The sequence below is a fragment of the Phaseolus vulgaris genome, chromosome 1 (genome assembly GCF_000499845.2).
Source record: "Phaseolus vulgaris cultivar G19833 chromosome 1, P. vulgaris v2.0, whole genome shotgun sequence".
NCBI classification, from domain to species: Eukaryota; Viridiplantae; Streptophyta; class Magnoliopsida; order Fabales; family Fabaceae; genus Phaseolus; species Phaseolus vulgaris.
The window spans coordinates 13961197-13978712 of NC_023759.2; positions in this window are offsets into that span (position 1 = coordinate 13961197).

Genomic DNA, 17516 nt, shown 5'->3' on the forward strand with positions numbered 1-17516 from the left:
GTAATGTTAAAAATTAATTTGATACATAATTTTATAAGAGTGCTAGTTTTAAGGAACAAAAAATTGGATATATAATTATTTCAAAATAATTACAAATTATTTATATTATTTGACTTATTTAAAATTTATATAATTATTTTTAAATTATTTAATTATTTCAAAATAATTACAGTACTTCTAGCTTTTTATATTTTAATATAAATGACATTAAAAAAAATAAACAAGTTTAAAAAATGTATTATTTGAACTGTGATAAAAAAAATTATTACTTCAGAAAAAAAAATTGTGATACACGATTATCCAATTTTTCTTCTTCTTAAAACTAACACTCTTAGAAAATTATGTATCAAATTAATTTTTAACATTACATAACTTACTACCCAATATATAAACAATAAAATTTTAAAATAAAAAAAATTATGACGTGACAGAAGTCGTGCCAAGTTGGCATGACTTCAGTATAACAGGACAAAAATCGTGCCAAGTTGGCACGACTTCAGTATGACATGACAGAGTCGTGTCAAATTGGGACGATTTTTGTGCATATGAAGTCGTGTCAAATTGGCACGACTTGCAAATAACCCCATCATGATAAAAACCTTTTTTTCTTTTTTTTTGAAGTATTCCAGGAATGCTGTGAGGGTCACACCCTTTTCTATTCTAAAAGTGCTTTGAGGTGCTTGTTTTCTTGTTACTGCTAAACTGGTTGACACATGCTCGGTTAGTACTGTATCTTGAATTTTTGTAGCCTTTGTTTCATGCAAATGTTTTTGGCTTTCAATGCATTTATTTCTTCAACATTTTTCGTTTTTAAGATCTCCAACTCCGTTTGAAGTTCTCTCAATAGTGCTACTGGATCAGCGTGGTTCTTTTCTATTCTCTATGGTGGTTGAGGTCTTCCAAAACTTGTACCTCTTGTAGCAACCATGGTAGGAAATCTTACTCGACCCCACAATAGGTGTAAAAATGTTCTTACAAGAACCAAGTAAAATCAAAACTCCCAAGATCTTTTTTCGATTTCTTTTCCTTTCGACTTCTCACTTCTCTGTTTTCGGTATCTCGATCTTGGTGAAATAGGAGGTGTACCTGATACTCTCCAACATTCAAGTAAATATGTATCTAAATAAGGTATTAATGTTAGTGAATCTAACATTTATATGTTCCTATAATGTTTATTTATATTTGGCTATGGTGGCCTTAATTGTTATGGGCCTCTCTTCTGGACCCAACACACCATTTGGTCCCTTTTAACAAAATAATAATGGATTAAGAAAGATAATGAAGTTATTAAAATAAAAGATGCAACGTTGATCTTAATAGCGTCCTGGACTGAGAGGCCGAAGTATCCGTCACTATAGTCATAATGTGAATTCCACGTGACTGAATGAATTTGGTTGATACTCATTATTTAATATCTTCTTACAACAACTAAATAATATCTTCTTTTAGAGCTTTTTTTTTTATCAATGAGATTAAAAATGCTTTTTTTTAATATAGTTTATATATTTGTTATAAGATTTGAAAAAATATTTTCCGGTATTATTGTTCTTGTAGAAGTCTTAACTCGCAATTTTATCGTATTTCTCTACATTTTCATTCCTATCAAGAGAGAGAAAAAAGTGATTGAAATATACGAAGTTATTATTCAAAACCGTGTAATTTTTCTTTTCTTATTTTATTTAAACCATTTTAAATTTAAAAGCTATTAAATGGTTTTGAATAATATGGTTTTATATTCCTATATTTTTTTTCATTGTTTGAACCATAGAACGTATTATTCTTAGATTAAAAAAAGAATCTTTCACAAAATTTAATTAAAATTTTAAGCAAGATATCTAATAAAAATTAAGAGTTCTTATATACCTGAAAAAATGTTTAATTGCATTTTATATACTCAAGATATCCCACATCACTTAGAAGCAGAGGCCAATGACTGTTTATATACCCTCTCACCCCTCAACCCACCGAGATGCCTTTTAAGGACAAAACCGTAATGGAACACCGATTTTCAAAACGGATAATACCTCAGATGCAGTGATTGACTTTCTTATTTTATGGTATATAAGAACTCTTAATTTTTATTAGATATCTTGCTTAAAATTTTAATTAAATTTTGTCAAAAGATTTTTTTTTAATCTAAGAATAATACATTCTATGGTTCAAATAATGAAAAAAAAATAGAGACACGGTAGGGATAGGAAGAGAAAAAATATAAGATGTAATGAGAATGAGTGAAAAAAAAAAATTAATGACAAATTTAAAGAAATAAAATTGTTTCAAACTATTATTGAAACATTACATATACATATTATATATATTTTTCCTTTGACGATCTTCTATATAAATATTTGTGCGCGTTTAATTTAAAATATATATATGAATTCACTGCTAGATAATAATATAGAGTAAATTGAATAAAAAATGTGATGCGTACTTTTTTTTGTCGAAATTTGTTAAAACAGTCTTATTAAACAATGTATCATTTTTTTTTATAAAACTACATTTTTATTTTTATGTAATATATATTTTATATTTTAAAACATATACTTTACTCATTATTTTTGATAGGTGACAATGCGGGATGACTCGTTCCATACTCGTCTAAGGAATGATATGTGAGCTCTGAGGTCCGCAACAAAAATTAAAATAATATTAATTTATTTGTAAAACATAGAGAAAATAAAAGTTGAAAAAGAAATTATTTTTTATTAAGGTGTTTCTTTCCCCACTCCATCAAATTTCTTTATGCATCTTATCAATTTCAAAATTTAATTTTCATAACATAAAATCAATTATAAAAATGAAAATTGTGAAAAAAAAAATATTTTAAAATAATCTTTTCGACAACTATTTTACCTTCCAAAATGTAGAACCATTATTTTAGCTTTCGAAATTCGATTTCTAAAATTGATGGGGAACATGAAAAATTTGACGGGTATATTTTATAAATATGTAGGATGGTCCACCTCGTCTTGTCCTTGACCCACACAAGTTGCATGTTATGCGGGATATACATAAGCGGATCAACGAGCCAAAATAATGAGCATTGTTAATAATGGGTTGTATGTGGTGGATCGACCCGCACGACTCAACCCGCATTGTCATCCTTATTATTTTTCTTTGATTCCTAAAATTAAAAAAAAAAACATACAACACTGTTATTGCTCAATTTAATTATACATTTTGTTATATTTCCTTCTTGTGGTAATGTATGTTTGTGGTGTAAATCATGGAATCGTCTCAAGTTTGATTTCAATGAAGATAATACATTCTTGATGAGAAATTTTATCATTACAAATATAAAAGAATAAAATAAATATGAATGAACTATTTTAAATAATGAGTCAAATAGAACATTGGCTTTAGACCTAAATAGTTTCTAGATATAACACAAAACAAATGGCACATAGCAAAATAAAGTTCATGGCTTACGACCCTAATAGGAAGAAGAAGCATGAGGTCCTATGTCTTAAAATGTTTCATCGTAACAATTTAATATTTGAATGAAAATTTATTTAAAGTGAAATAATAATTCTAATAAGTACTTCAACAAGTGATAATTTATCCAATCACTACATTACAGCATAATTAATTTGAAATCAAATATAAGAAATATAGTTTTAAAATTTATTATTTGACAGTATAGAAGCATTAATAATATTTTATAACATTACATATACTTTTCCTTATAATTTATATAATAGGACTTTAATTTCTTTAATACCATATCAATTTTGAAAAATGTCAAGACTACTAATATCAAATTAATATTCCCTAAAATTAAAAGTTCCAAATGATTACATATTTTTAAAATAAAAAATTAATAAAACGTAAATTGTTTTGATATATGTACAAAACTATCCAAATTAAAATAATTATTTTTTAATACCAACCAAAGAATTAACTTTAACTGAATGGTTGATCTCATTGCTATCATTATTTATGTTTTTTTATTGATAATTTCTTTACTATAATATGAACAAAAAGAATTAACTTTATTGCATAATCACCATATACTCTCTAATATTACATAAATATGTAAAAGAAGATGGAAAAGTGAAGCAAAGTAACGGATAAACAACATAAAAAGAAAGAGTAAATACATAAAATGCATTTAGTGCTTATAACTCTCGGAGAAACTCATCATGAAATTTTTTATTAATTGTTCAACCCAATTAATGAAATAAATATTAATATAGTATTTGCATTGTTAAGTACTTATTTATGTGTTATTGCTTAACTGATTGATGGAAGAGAGCCAAACACATATAGCCATAGGAGCCAAAGCCCAAACCATGAAGAGCGTCTAGACCAAGAAGAGCGTCAGGCTACAAGGAAGGAGCGTCTACCCATGGAGCGTCTAGATGTGGAACTAGACCGTCTAGGTCCTCTCACAAGGTCAATGGCCAAGCATGTTCAAGCCCAAGTGAATGAAGCCACGGATGGAAGAGAGAAGGCTTTGTACATGTTGCATAAAGGCCCATTAGGGGTACTTAGTAATTAGAGTAGTGTAGAAAGCATATTTGAGTGAAACTTTCTAGAAGCTTTCTAGGTGTGACCGGTCATGGCACATGGCTTATGATTTGCATTTCATTTGGTTTCCATTTCATTAACTATTAGCTTAGTTTCTACGTCCAAATAGCCTATAAATAGGGAGGCTATCTCATGTATTTTCCAAGTTTATTGTGAGTAAAGTTATGCTGCCATTTTGTGCCAAGCTTTGCTTCTCCCTAGAATTCTAGGCTCTAAACTTCATCTCCTTCACCTCTCCTTGGGTTGGCCGAACCTCCCTAGCATCATACACATCATGCACCTTCAAGATCAACACCACTCTTAGGAGGATCTTGCTCACACACCTTCATAGCTTCCGCACCCCTTTTCCTTACATGATTCAAGAAGACCTTCATGAAATACCATCATTTGGTATCATGAGCTATGGTTCTTCAAGATGAGTTGCTTTTGGTCTTTCATTTTTAGTTCTTCTTTACTTTCATGTTGTTCATCTTATTTTCCATAATTGTCTTGCTGTTTTTTACATTTTAATTTTTGTTTGGTGTGCTTTGTGGAAGATCCAACCGAAGCACTCTTGTTCAATTGATCTTGAACAAGTTCTTGTGCAATTTGTGATAGGATTCCATACACCTTTGAGTTGCTATTTTCTTTTAGGCTTTTGAGTCTTTATTGCTTTCATTATTTGGTTCATATTATGCTTTGAGTCTTTAATTTTCTGAATCTATACATGTTTTGTCAAGTCATGTTCATCCATATTGTCAACAATTCATAGTAGTCCTTTTATTTGGCTTGATTGTTTCTTGATTTTGGGTCTCTTTAATTGCTTGAATCTGCTGTTCTTTGCTCTTTTGGTGCCTTTTTAATTTTAGTTTGAGTTCATATTGTGTTTAGATCCTACACAATTCTATTTCACAAATTTCCATTGTGTCTAAACTTTGGTATCTTGCTGTTTTTGTTTCCAGTTTTCAGATTCCCCTGTTTCAGATTTTCTGTGCTGACTGTTTTGATCCAAAAAAATATTTCCACTCATAGGAAAATTTTGATTCTCTGGAATTTACAAGTTTGAAGTGTTATAGAAAGGACAAAAAAAGAATTAGTCCAAAAGAAGCAACAGAAAAAAAATGATAAATCTTTTAAAATCAGTGTGCAAACCTGAGGCGCTACAGCTGGCGTAACCGAACACCAAAATTGAAAAATTTATTAAAAAAAATTGGTGCATGCGTTTTGAGTGATTCCAAAGCCAGGATTTAGCTAAGATCTTGAATATCTTGCATATAAAATTTCAGAATCATATCTTAAAAACACAGCTCAACATAAATTGGGGAAAAACACGTTTCTGGCCCACAACATTTTCCAGTGGTGCTGTTTTTTTTTATTTGGTCATCTAAATCTAGTGCCATTCTTAGGATTCTTTTGTGTGCCTACCTTTATTTTGGTACCTTTTATTTGCTTGCTTAATATTTCTTGAACCTCTTTCTAGTTGTCATAATCTAACTCCTTTTGGTGGTACTGTTTTATTCAATTTAATTGTTTCTTGCTTTTGTTCTTTGACCTCTAATTTGGGTGCTGGAATTTCTTCTCTCCTTTGGTGCTTATGTGAATTGAAACTTGACTTGGTTAAGGTTTAGCCCTTTGATAGGTGCTGGAAATTGGAGAATCAAGACCTTCATTCTAAGGAGAAGACAAAGACAAAGCCGAAGCAAACTTTCTCAAAACACTACACACATTTGGAGGACTAACAAGCAAAGACAACAAGAGGGAGTGTCACTAGCAAAAGGAGGATCAACAAAGGGGGTTTTCTTAAATTCCTTACAACTTAATTTGTGTTAATTACCTCCTAATTACGCTTTAGACGGTGAGTGTGTCTTCAAGGGCTCAAAGTGTCCAAGAAGCCTCACCTAGGGCCGAATAGTATAGCATTCTTGATTAGTAATTGTTACTTGTTTGTAATTGCTTTTCTATTGCTTTAGCATGGTTAGTTTTGTTTAAATTTGTGTTAAACCGACTAGTTTTGTTGCATAGATAGCTTACATTGTTTTCTTGCATTTATTTCTCAACTTATTTGTGTTCTAAGTGTTTCACTAAGAGAAAGTCTTGTGTGAAGATATTGGGGGATAGTTTTTGGCAAGGAAAAGGCTTGGTACTTAAGTAGTCCTTTGTGACTCACCTCCCTTACCTGGAAAACTACTCTCTTTAACTTTCCTAAACTTTCTCAAAGTAAAACACCTATATACACAAAGTTTTAGCCATGTCTTCTTCTTCTCACTCTCCAAAGTCTATAGAAAGTGAAGTAAAATCTTTGAAAACTCTTTTGAAAGAAGTATCACAAGCAGTACAATTAATTTCTTTTAGACAATTGGAGAATGAGAACAAAATCAATGAGATGGCTAAAGCTCAAGAAGAGAAATCACAAAAATCACAAAAATAAAAAAAAACTCATACTCATGCATCTAGGAGCAATGAGTCTCTAGGGGAGGGAAGCCTTAGAATTAATGACTACTATCAACCACCCCCTAGAAGAAATAGGCAAAGGGAGCAAGAGGTGCCAAGGGAAACTAGAGTAGACTTACCTCATTTTCATGGAAAAGAAAATGTAGAAATCTATCTAGATTGGGAAATGAAGGTAGAGCAACTCTTTGCTTGCCATAGGGTAAGTGAGGAACGTAAAGTACCCTTAGCCGCCCTTAGCTTCCAAGGGAATGCCATGTATTGGTGGACCTCTCTCGAAAGAGAAAGGCGTCTTCATAGGGAACCTCCCATTACATATTTGAATGACCTTAGGGGAGCCCTAAGATGCCGACACATACCTTCCTACTACCATAGGGAGTTGATGGACAAGCTCCAAAGACTCCAACAAAGAAACATGAGTGTGGAAGAGTATAGACAAAAAATGGAGCTTTACATGATGAGAGCCTCCATTAGAGAAGAGGAGGATACCACAATAGCTAGGTTCCTTAGTGGCCTATCACTTGAGATAAGAGATAGAGTGGAGCTCTTACCTTATCAAGACTTGAATGATTTGGTTCAACTTTGCATTAAAGTTGAGCAACAAATTTTACGCAAAACATCAAGTCAAAAGGTGAGCCCTTACTCTAACTTTTATCCCAAGAAAGAGTTTAGAAGGAGGGTAGTACATCCAAAGAAAAACCAAAAGAACCTACCAAACCTTTTACCAAAGAAGCCTCCACCCCACTCATCCGAGCTAGAGATGTCAAGTGTTTTAAGTGCTATGGAAGAGGACATGTGCAAGCACAATGTCCAAACCAAAGGACTTTGTTTCTTAAAGGAGTAGACGAGTACACTAGTGGCGAGGATGAGCCTAGTGAGAAAGAGGAGGGGGGAGAGGATGAGAGGGTAGCTCCACTAGAGGGAGAATTGCTTATGATTAGGAGAACCCTCAACAATCACCCTAGCACATCCATTGAAACACAAAGAGAGAACATATTTCATACAAGATGCAATGTTTTAGAAAACATATGCTCTCTCATTGTGGATAGTGGGTCTAGTTGCAATTGTTGTAGTGCTAGGATGGTGGAGAAGCTTAAGCTACAAGTAGTTCCTCACCCAAAACCTTATAAACTTCAATGGCTTAATGAAAATGGGGAACTACATGTAGACAAGCAAGTGGAAATCAAGTTTTCCATAGGGAACTACAAAGATAAGGTTTTATGTGATGTAGTACCTATGGAAGCTTGTCATATTTTATTAGGGAGACCATGGCAATTTGATAAGAAAACCTTGCATGATGGTCTCACTAACGAAATTTCCTTCACCCACAAGTATAAAAAGTTTGTACTTAGTCCTTTACCACATTCTCAAGTGGTAAAAGACCAAATACCAATGAAGCAAAAGAGGGATGAGGAAAACAAAAAAAAAGAGCGCTAGAAAAAGAGAAAATCCTTAGGGATAGGAAGGCGTGGGAGAAGAGTGTTCCTTCCCACAAGGTTGGTCAACAAGAAAAGCCTCTTGAAAACGTTTTTGAAAATTTGCTTCTTGTTGAACAACCAAGCCTTATCTTTTGTAAAGGAGCACTTACATGCACTGCCACAAGTAGTGAACTTATGAATTTACATCCTCAAATCGAAAATCTTTTGAGTGAATTTGAAGATCTATTCTCCCATGAGGGGCCCATTGGGCTTCCTCCTCTAAGGGGGATAGAACATCAAATTGACTTTATTCCGGGGGCAAGCCTACCAAATAGGCCTGCTTATAGAACCAACCCCGAGGAAACAAAGGAGATAGAATCACAAGTTCAAGACTTGTTGGAGAAGGGTTGGGTTCAAAAGAGCCTAAGCCCTTGTGCTGTACCTGTCTTGTTGGTGCCCAAAAAAGATGGAAAATGGCGCATGTGTTGTGATTGTCGAGCAATCAATAACATCACCATCAAGTATAGGCATCCAATCCCAAGGCTTGACGATATGCTTGATGAATTGCATGGGTCAACTCTATTCTCCAAAATTGACCTTAAAAGTGGATATCACCAAATTCGAATCAAGGAAGGTGATGAGTGGAAAACCGCTTTTAAGACCAAATTTGGATTATATGAGTGGTTGGTGATGCCCTTTGGGCTTACTAATGCCCCAAGTACATTCATGAGGCTTATGAATCACACCTTGAGGGATTGTATAGGTAAATATGTAGTAGTTTATTTTGATGATATCTTAGTATATAGTAAAACCCTAGAAGACCATCTAAGTCACCTTAGGGAAGTTCTTCTAGTGCTTAGAAAAAATAGTCTTTTTGCAAATAGGGATAAGTGTACCTTTTGTGTAGATAGTGTAGTTTTCTTAGGTTTCATAGTAAACAAAAAGGGGGTGCATGTAGATCCCGAGAAAATCAAAGCCATCCGTGAGTGGCCAACTCCACAAAATGTAAGTGATGTACGAAGTTTTCATGGGTTAGCTAGCTTCTATAGAAGGTTTGTGCCTAATTTTTCTAGTCTAGCTTCTCCTTTAAATGAACTTGTTAAAAAAGATGTTGCATTTTGTTGGAATGAAAAGCATGAGCAAGCCTTTCAAAGGCTCAAAGCTCAACTCACCAATGCACCCATTCTATCTCTCCCAAATTTTTCCAAAACTTTTGAGATAGAGTGTGATGCATCGGGGGTAGGCATAGGTGCGGTTTTGTTGCAAGGTGGACACCCCATTGCATATTTTAGTGAAAACTCCATGGTGCCACCCTCAACTACCCCACCTATGACAAAGAGCTCTATGCTCTTGTGCGAGCCCTAAAGACTTGGGAACACTATCTTGTGTCCAAAGAATTTGTCATCCATAGTGATCACGAGTCTTTAAAATATTTAAAGGGCCAACACAAGCTCAACAAGAGACATGCTAAATGGATGGAATTTCTTGAACAATTTCCTTATGTAATCAAATACAAGAAAGGAAGCACCAATATAGTGGCCGATGCTCTTTCAAGACGGCATACACTCTTTTCAAAATTGGGTGCCCAAATTCTTGGATTTGACCATATAAGAGAGCTTTACCAAGAAGATCAAGAACTCTCATCCATCTATGCCCAATGTCTACATAGAGCGCAAGGAGGTTACTATGTGTCCGAGGGATATCTTTTTAAAGAGGGAAAACTTTGCATTCCCCAAGGAACACATAGGAAACTCCTTGTCAAAGAATCACATGAGGGGGGACTCATGGGCCATTTTGGAGTTGATAAAACTCTAGATCTTTTAAAAGCAAAATTTTGTTGGCCACACATGAGGAAAGATGTCCAACGACATTGTTCTAGATGCATCTCATGTTTAAAAGCAAAGTCTAGAACAATGCCGCATGGACTCTACACCCCTTTGCCGATTGCAAATGCTCCTTGGGAAGACATTAGCATGGATTTCATTTTAGGACTTCCTAGGACTGCAACAGGCCATGACTCTATCTTTGTGGTAGTGGACCGTTTTAGCAAAATGTCCCATTTTATTCCATGCCACAAAGTAGATGATGCTCAAAATATTTCTAAACTCTTCTTTAGAGAAGTGGTGAGACTCCATGGTCTCCCTAGAAGTATAGTGTCCGATAGAGATCCCAAGTTTATAAGCCACTTTTGGAAAACTCTTTGGGGTAAACTTGGAACAAGACTACAATTTTCAACATCTTGTCATCCTCAAACGGATGGCCAAACCGAAGTAGTCAATAGATCTCTTGGAACTATGCTTAGGGCTATCATGAAGGGCAGCCACAAATCTTGGGATGAGTACCTTCCCCATATTGAATTTGCTTACAATAGAGTAGTTCACAAGACTACTAATGCTTCTCCTTTTGAAGTAGTATATGGCTTTAATCCTCTCACACCCATGGATTTGATACCCCTTCCTAATCCACAAGATTTTGTGCATAAGGAAGGCGTAATCAAAGCTGATTTTGTAAAGAAAATGCATGAGAAGATTAAACTTCAAATACAACAACAAAATGAGAAGTACACAAAATACAACAATAAAGGGAAGAGAGAAATAATTTTTGAGGAAGGAGACTTAGTTTGGCTTCACCTTCGCAAAGATAGATTTCCAACTCAAAGGAAGTCCAAACTAAGTCCCCGAGGTGATGGACCCTTTCAAGTCCTCAAGCGAGTCAACAACAATGCATATAAATTGGACCTACCTCTTGAATATGGAGTACATGACACTTTTAATGTAATTGATCTTTCTCCATTTGTAGGTACCAATGAGGATGACGAGCTGGATTTGAGGACAAATCCTTTCCAAGGGGGAGGGGATGATGGAAGAGAGCCAAGCACATCTAGCCATGGGAGCCAAAGCCCAAACCATGAAGAGCGTCTAGACCAAGAAGAGCGTCAGGCTACAAGGAAGGAGCGTCTACCCATGGAGCGTCTAGATGTGGAACTAGACCGTCTAGGTCCTCTCACAAGGTCAATGGCCAAGCATGTTCAAGCCCAAGTGAATGAAGCCACGGATGGAAGAGAGAAGGCTTTGTACATGTTGCATAAAGGCCCATTAGGGGTACTTAGTAATTAGAGTAGTGTAGAAAGCATATTTGAGTGAAACTTTCTAGAAGCTTTCTAGGTGTGACCGGTCATGGCACATGGCTTATGATTTGCATTTCATTTGGTTTCCATTTCATTAGCTATTAGCTTAGTTTCTACGTCCAAATAGCCTATAAATAGGGAGGCTATCTCATGTATTTTCCAAGTTTATTGTGAGTAAAGTTATGCTGCCATTTTGTGCCAAGCTTTGCTTCTCCCTAGAATTCTAGGCTCTAAACTTCATCTCCTTCACCTCTCCTTGGGTTGGCCGAACCTCCCTAGCATCATACACATCATGCACCTTCAAGATCAACACCACTCTTAGGAGGATCTTGCTCACACACCTTCATAGCTTCCGCACCCATTTTCCTTACATGATTCAAGAAGACCTTCATGAAATACCATCACTGATGACATTGAGCTCTTCTCTTTTGTCGTTTTTGGGTGGTTTGCGGAAGCTTTGTGGTTTGTTGATGGAACAAGGCCCTCCTAAGAGGTGTGGCTGCCTTGGAGGTGCATGAAGAGTAGGGAATTTAGGGAGGTTCGGCCAACCCCTTTTGAAGGTGAAATGATTGAAGATTAAGACCTAAATTCTAGGCAAGGGAGTAAAGTATGGCTCAAGTTTGGCAGCATAACAATACTCAATTTAATCTTGACAATACATGAGGTAGGCTCCTCCTTTTATAGCCTAAGGAGGATCGTAAATGGTAAGCTAAATGAGGAGCAAATGTAAGCTAAATGAGATGCAAATGAGGAGCACATGGAGGCACATGGAGCACATGGCACATGGGAGCTCATGGCCTCCTAACCTTCACATGGCCGGTCCTAGATTAGTGGGAGGTTCTAGAAAACCGTAGCTAATCTAGGTTAACCCTTTCTTAATCCTAATTTGCAGAATTTAAACAAAGGTTCACAAGGCTATGCTATTTGCACCATAATTAAAACTAAGCTACACTTGTTGGGCCTTCTTGGAACATATATAAATATGTCTCCCTTCCATCCGTAGCTTGATCCAAGTCTTCTTCCACTCTCTTGGCCATGGACCTTGTGATTGGTCCTAGATGCTCTTGCCTTGGTCCTAGACGCTCTTGCATTGGTCCTAGATGCTCTTGTCCTAGACGCTCTTGTCTTGGCTCTAGACGCTCTTGCTTTGGTTGCCTTTCATGGGAGGTTGTGCTTGGCCCTCTTCCATCATCCCCTCCCCCTTGGAAAGGATTTGTCCTCAAATCGAAATCGTCTTCATTGGTACCTACAAATGGAGTTAAGTCAATTACATTAAAGTATCATGCACTCCATATTCAATAGGTAAATCCAACTTGTAAGCATTGTTGTTGACTTTCTTGAGGACTTGAAAGGGTCCATCACCTCGGGGACTTAGTTTGGAATTTCTTTGAGTGGGAAATCTATCTTTTCGAAGGTGAAGCCAAACTAAATCTCCTTCCTTAAAAATTATTTCTCTTTGTATTTCGCATACTTTTCATTTTGTTGTGTATTTGGAGTTTAACCTTCTCATGGAGTTTCTTGACAAAGTCGGCTTTGATAACTCCTTCCTTATGCACAAATTCTTGTGGATTAGGAAGAGGTATCAAATCCAAGGGTGTAAGAGGGTTAAATCCATAGACAACTTCAAAAGGAGAAGCATGAGTAGTTTTGTGAACTACTCTATTATAAGCAAATTCAATGTGGGGAAGGTACTCATCCCAAGATTTGAGGTTTCCCTTCATGATAGCCCTAAGCATAGTACCAAGAGATCTATTGACTACTTCGGTTTGGCCATCCGTTTGAGGATGACAAGACGTTGAAAATTGTAGTTTTGTGCCAAGTTTGCCCCAAAGAGTTTTCCAAAAATGACTTATAAACTTGGGATCTCTATCGGATACTATACTTCTAGGAAAACCATGGAGTCGCACCACTTCTCTAAAGAAGAGTCTAGAAATATTTTGAGCATCATCTACTTTGTGGCAAGGAATAAAATGGGACATTTTGCTAAATCGATCGACTACCACAAAGATAGAGTCATGACCTCTTGCAGTCCTAGGAAGTCCTAAAATGAAATCCATGCTAATGTCTTCCCAAGGAGCATTTGCAATCGGTAAAGGGGTATATAGTCCATGAGGCATTGTTCTAGATTTGGCTTTTAAACATGAAATGCATCTAGAACAATGTCTTTGAACATCCTTTCTCATGTGTGGCCAATAAAATTTTCCTTTCAAAAGATCAAGAGTCTTATCAACTCCAAAATGGCCCATGAGACCCCCCTCATGTGATTCTTTTACAAGAAGCTTTCTATGTGTACCTTGGGGAATACAAAGTTTTCCTTCTTTAAAGATATATCCCTCGGTCACATAGTAACCTTCTTGTGCTCTATGTTCACACTTAGCATAGATGGATGCAAAGTCTTGATCTTCTTGATAAAGTTCTTTTATGTGGTCAAATCTAAGAATTTGGGCACCAAGTTTAGAAAAGAGTACATGTCTCCTTGAGAAAGCATCCGCCACTATGTTTGTGCTTCCTTTCTTGTATTTGATCACATAAGGAAATTGTTCAAGAAATTCCATCCATTTTGCATGTCTCTTATTAAGCTTGTGTTGGCCTTTCAAATATTTTAAAGACTAATGATCACTATGGATAACAAATTCTTTTGACACAAGATAGTGTTCCCAAGTCTTTAAGGCCCTCACAAGTGCATAGAGCTCTTTGTCATAGGTGGGATAGTTAAGGGTGGCACCATGAAGTTTTTCACTAAAATAAGCAATGGGGTGTCCACCTTGTAACAAAACCGCACCTATGCCAACCCCCGATGCATCATATTCTATCTCAAAAGTTTTAGAAAAATTTGGGAGAGCTAGAATGGGTGCATTGGTAAGTTGAGCTTTGAGCCTTTGAAAGGCTTGCTCATGCTTTTCGTTCCAACAAAATGCAACACCTTTTTTGACAAGTTCATTGAGAGGGGAAGCTAAGCTTGAAAATTTAGGTACAAAACGTCTATAAAAGCTAGCTAACCCATGAAAACTTCTTACATCACTTACATTTTGCGGAGTTGACCACTCTTGGATGGCTTTGATTTTCTCGGGGTCAACATGCACCCCCCTTTTGTTAACTATAAAACCTAGGAAAACTATGCTATCTACACAAAAGGTACATTTATCACTATTGGCAAACAAACTATTTTTCCTAAGCACTAGAAGAACTTCCCTAAGGTGACTTAGATGGTCTTCTAGGTTTTTGCTATACACTAAGATATCATCAAAGTAAACTACTACATATTTACCTATACAATCTCGCAAGGCATGATTCATGAGCCTCATGAATGTACTAGGTGCGTTAGTGAGACCAAAAGGCATCACCAACCACTCATATAATCCAAACTTGGTCTTAAAAGCGGTTTTCCATTCATCACCCTCTTTGATTCGAATTTGGTGATACCCACTTTTAAGATCAATTTTAGAAAATATAATTGACCCATGTAACTCATCAAGCATGTCATCAAGCCTTGGGATTGGATGCCTATACTTGATGGTGATGTTGTTTATTGCTTTACAATCACAACACATTCTCCATTTTCCATCTTTTTTTGGCACCAACAAGACAGGTACAACACAAGGGCTTAGGCTCTTTTGAACCCAACCCTTCTCCAACAAGTCTTGAACTTGTGACTCTATCTCCTTTGTTTCCTCAGGGTTAGTTCGATATGCGGGCCTATTTGGTAGGCTTGCCCCCGGAATCAAGTCAATTTGATGTTCTATACCTCTAATGGGAGGGAGTCCTTTGGGTCCCTCATTAGAGAATATATCTTCAAATTCACTTAAAAGATTTTTAATTTGAGGAGGTAGACTCATGGGTTCATGATTTGTGGCAGTGCATGTAAGTGTTCCTTTACAAAAGATTAGGATAGGTTTTTCAACAAGAAGCAAATTTTCCAAGGTATTTTCAAAAGGTTTGTCTTGTTGAACAACCTTGTGGGAAGGAACACTCTTCTCCCACGCCTTTCTATCCCTAAGGATTTTCTCTTTTTCTAGCGCTTTTTTTTTGTTTTCCTCATCCCTCTTATGTTTCATTTGTATTTGGTCTTTTACCACTTGAGAATGTGGTAAAGGACTAAGTACAAACTTTTTATGCTTATGGGTGAAAGAAATCTCGTTAGTTAGACCATCATGCAAGGTTTTCTTATCAAATTGCCATGGTCTACCTAATAAGATATGACAAGCTTCCATAGGTACTACATCACATAAAACTTTGTCTTTGTAGTTACCTATAAAGAACTTGATTTCCACTTGCTTATCTACACTTAGTTCCCCATTCTCATTGATCCATTGTAGTTTGTAAGGTTTGGGATGAGGAACTACTTGTAGATTGAGCTTCTCAACCATCCTAGCACTACAACAATTGCAACTAGATCCACTATCCACAATGAGAGAACATATATTTTCTAAAACATTACATCTTATATGAAAGATGTTCTCCCTTTGAGTTTCTATGGATGTGCTAGGTTGATTGTTGAGGGTTCTCCTAATCATTAACAATTCTCCCTCTAATGGATTTACCCTCTCCCCCTTCCTCTTCTTTCTCACTTGGCTCATCCTCACCACTAGTGTACTCATCTACACCTTTTAAGAACAAAGATCTTTGGTTTGGGCATTGTGCTTGCACATGCCCTCTTCCAAAGCACTTAAAGCATTTGGTGTCCCTAGCTCGGATGGGTGGGGTGGAGGTTTCCTTGGCTAAAGGCTTGGTAGTTTCCTTTGGTTTTTCTCTAGATGTGCTACCTTCCCTTTTAAAATCTCTCTTGGGATAAAAGTTGGAGTATGAACCCACACTTTGACTTGAAGTTTTGCGCAAATTTTGTTGTTCAACTTTAATGCAAAGTTGAACCAAATCATTCAAGTCTTGATAGGGAAGGAGTTCTACCCTATCTCTCATCTCAAGAGAGAGGCCACTTAGGAATCTTGCTATGGTGGTGTCCTCTTCTTCTCTAATAGATGCTCTCATCATGTAGAGCTCCATTTTCTGCCTCTACTCTTCTACACTCATATTTTTTTGTTGGAATCTTTGGAGCTTGTCCATTAACTCCCTATGGTAGTAGGAGGGTATATAACGACGTCTTAGGGCTCCCCTAAGGTCATTCCAATATTCAATGGGAGGTTCCCTATGAAGACGTCTTTCTCTCTCTAAAGAGGTCCACCAATACATGGCATTTCCTTGGAAGCTAAGGGTGGCTAAGGGCACTTTTCTTTCTTCACTCACCCTATGGCAAGCAAAGAGTTGCTCTACTTTCATTTCCCAATCTAGATATACCTCTACGTTTTCTTTACCATGGAAATGAGGTAGGTCTACCCTAACCTCCCTTGGGCTCTCTTGCTCTCTTTGCTTATTTCTTCTAGGGGGTGGTTGGTAGTAATCATTGATTCTAAGGCTTTCCTCCCCTAGAGACTCATTATCTTTGGAGTGAGATGCATGAGTGTGTGATTTTTTAGAATTTTGAGACTTCTCTTCCTTTGCTCTTGTCAATTCATTGATTTTAGACTCATTCTCCAATTGTCTATAGGAAATTAATTGAACGTCCTTTGCAAGTTGTTTCAAAAGAGATTTTATGGACTTCACATCACTTTCAATAGACTTTGCGAAGTGAGAAGACATGACTAGAACTTTGTGTATAGAAATGTTTTACTTTAAGAAAGATGAGGAAAGCTAAGGAAGGTAGTTTTCCAGGTAAGAGAGGTGAGTCACAATGAACTATTTAAATACCAAGTCTTTGCCTTAGCCAAAAACTATCCCTCAAGATCTTCACACAAATCTTTCTTTAGGTAAATCACTTAAAACACAATGAGGATGTAGAAATCAAATTTTATGCAACAAAAACAATGCAAGCTATCTAACAACTAAAGCAAATTATCAAAGCTTAAAACAAGGCTAAGCAAAAACAATTAAACGAAACTAAGCAAAACAAATGGCGTAATGAAAACAATTAACAAAAGTTAAACTAGAAAGCTTAAGCTAGTCGTTCCTAGGTGAGG